Genomic DNA, 2,500 nt, shown 5'->3' with positions numbered 1-2,500 from the left:
CTGCGGGTAAGTGGCCCCATTCAAGATGGACTTGGACGCGACGCGACGCCTCGGGATAAGCGGACCCTCCCAAACACCACATTTCCCTGCGGCGGAACCGCGGGATTCGGTGCTGGGCTCTTTCCTGTTCGCTCGCCGCTACTAAGGAAATCCTGGTTAGTTTCTTTTCCTCCGCTTAGTAATATGCTTAAATTCAGCGGGTAATCTCGCCTGCTCTGAGGTCGTCAAAGTCAGTGTGTGGGTGACAGTTCGGGCGGACGACGGGGTTCGTAACACGAGTACACGACGAAGCGTGCCGGTCCCAGGTCGCGTCTCTGCTCTCTCGCTCGAGAGAGATATGGAGAGGAACTTCGTGGACTCGGACACGCGGTCGGCTCGCGATCCCCGCGGAGGGAACGACAGACGGGCGGAGCGTTAAGGTTAAGAGAATCGGATCTCCGCGCGCGACGCGGGGGGAGGCCTGCGACAACGTAGGGAGTGCCCGGTTCCGCTCTCGCGGAAGGGCGCCTCTCTCCGTCGGATCCTCCTCTACCCGCGTACACGTCTCGCGAGAGTCTCCTCTATTTCTCTCCTCTATTCTCGCGCCCGGTCGCTCGGCGCCCCGGTCAGCCTTCGTCACGTATCAATGTCATTTCGGACGACGCCCAGCCGGCGTGCGCGCGGCGGAAGAGCCCGGCGGGACTGGCGGCCTTACGCGTGGCGCGCAAGGGCTTCCCGCTGCTGTCTCTCCTCTCACCGCTGGCTTTCGCGCGGCACGGGGCGAACGTCCAACGATCGCTCGTACGCCGGTGCGCGCTGCCGTCGCCCGGTCGCCGTCGTCGGCGACGCGAGGCGAAGCGCGCGAACGCGGGCGCAAGCAGTCTCTGGGTACTAAAACGACCCTCAGCCAGGCGTGGTCCGGGAATTGTATCCGTGGACCGCAATGTGCGTTCGAAATGTCGATGTTCATGTGTCCTGCAGTTCACAAGTTGACGCGCAATTAGCTGCGTTCTTCATCGACCCACGAGCCAAGTGATCCACCGTTCAGGGTAATCGCATTTTCCTTTCTCTCGCCGCGTCTCCATGGAGAACGCGACTCGAAGGTATACAGTCCCAACGTGTTTTGTATATCTACGCTCGCTGCCCACCGGGGACAGAGTTCTCTCTCCGTTCCTCCGGGGCGCGAGCGTGATGGCCCTTCGATCAGCCTGGCCGCGCGTCCGAGCACGCGCGGACCGCCGCCCCGTTTACGGGGGCTACGGCACGATCGGGACACCGGCGACGGGCCGCGAGAGACCCGTCCGGCATCCCGGCGGAAACGAGAAGCGTCCCATAGCGCGAGAGGCGATGGGCCGGGGCGGAAATCATTGAAAAACCATCGGGCTCCCGGCGCCAGTGGTTCTGGCGCGGTGCCCTCGAGAAGCGGCGCTCGTGCGCGCTCGCTTTCATTGTGTAGGTTACCACCGGCTCGCGCCTGGCGCCGCGCCTGAAGTCAAGCCGGAGGCTCGAGCAACGGGCGGCGCGCGAGGCGCCACGCTTCCGTGGAGTCCGCCGACCGCCGGGCTTCCACCGCCGCGAACACGTCCGTCGTCACCGTCGCCGTCGACGTTCCCTTTCACTTCGGAACGTTCGGTCGGCCGCGCTCGACGAACCCGTGTTCGGACGGGTGTTGTCCCGGGCACGGTCGCCCGCCTGGGCTCGGCTGCGAGGCCGGCGCGCCCGCGCGTCGCGGCTCTCGGCGTCGCGAGAGCGGAACGCGGGCGGCCACCTGCGCGGCGAGACCACGGCGAGAGAGAGAGAGAGAGATTGTCAGTTAAGACCTCCTCCTCTCCTCGTTGTATTATATCATTAGGCAGGGTAGGATCGGAGATGCCTCACCCTGACAGAGACGCGCGCTCGGATGATGCGCAGTCTCTGGATGCGCGCACGGACGCGCCCGGGGACCGGTCCGCTCTCTCGACCCGTCATCTCCGATATCTCCGGAGAACAACGGTGGAGCGGCGCGACGCGTCCCGGCACATCCGCGGCGACAAGCCGTCAATTCCTCGTGTTTCAATATCTCTCGTATTGTCTGTTCCTTCTTACTTACAGTCGCCGACTGCTGCGCTCGGTGTTTCTCTCCAGCGTGCCTGGAGACCGAGATGGCAGAGCAGGACCTCCGTAACGTTAATGATCCTTCCGCAGGTTCACCTACGGAAACCTTGTTACGACTTTTACTTCCTCTAAATGATCAAGTTTGGTCATCTTCCCGGCAACATCGGCAATGCCGAGACATTGCCGCGCACCAGTCCGAAGACCTCACTAAATCATTCAATCGGTAGTAGCGACGGGCGGTGTGTACAAAGGGCAGGGACGTAATCAACGCGAGCTTATGACTCGCGCTTACTGGGAATTCCTCGTTCATGGGGAACAATTGCAAGCCCCAATCCCTAGCACGAAGGAGGTTCAGCGGGTTACCCGGGCCTTTCGGCCAGGGAACACACGCTGATTCCTTCAGTGTAGCGCGCGTGCGGCCCAGAAC

The 2,500-nt window shown here is 62.9% G+C and overlaps 1 non-coding gene and 1 pseudogene across 1 annotated transcript; both read right to left on the bottom strand.

The window, feature by feature from the left end:
- Positions 1–224, bottom strand: part of LOC148935528 (large subunit ribosomal RNA) — a 7,575-nt pseudogene extending 7,351 nt beyond the window's left edge.
- A 652-nt stretch (positions 225–876) lies between these two features.
- On the bottom strand, positions 877–1,031 carry LOC148935527 (5.8S ribosomal RNA). The gene has a single exon (XR_016140273.1). It is a non-coding gene; the product is annotated as a 5.8S ribosomal RNA (ribosomal RNA).
- Positions 1,032–2,500: the final 1,469 nt, after the last annotated feature.

The sequence above is a fragment of the Pogonomyrmex barbatus genome, unplaced genomic scaffold, assembly GCF_055798465.1.
Source record: "Pogonomyrmex barbatus isolate J1 unplaced genomic scaffold, ASM5579846v1 scaffold4, whole genome shotgun sequence".
Classification (NCBI taxonomy): domain Eukaryota; kingdom Metazoa; phylum Arthropoda; class Insecta; order Hymenoptera; family Formicidae; genus Pogonomyrmex; species Pogonomyrmex barbatus.
This window is presented reverse-complemented; position numbering and strand designations above follow the sequence as displayed.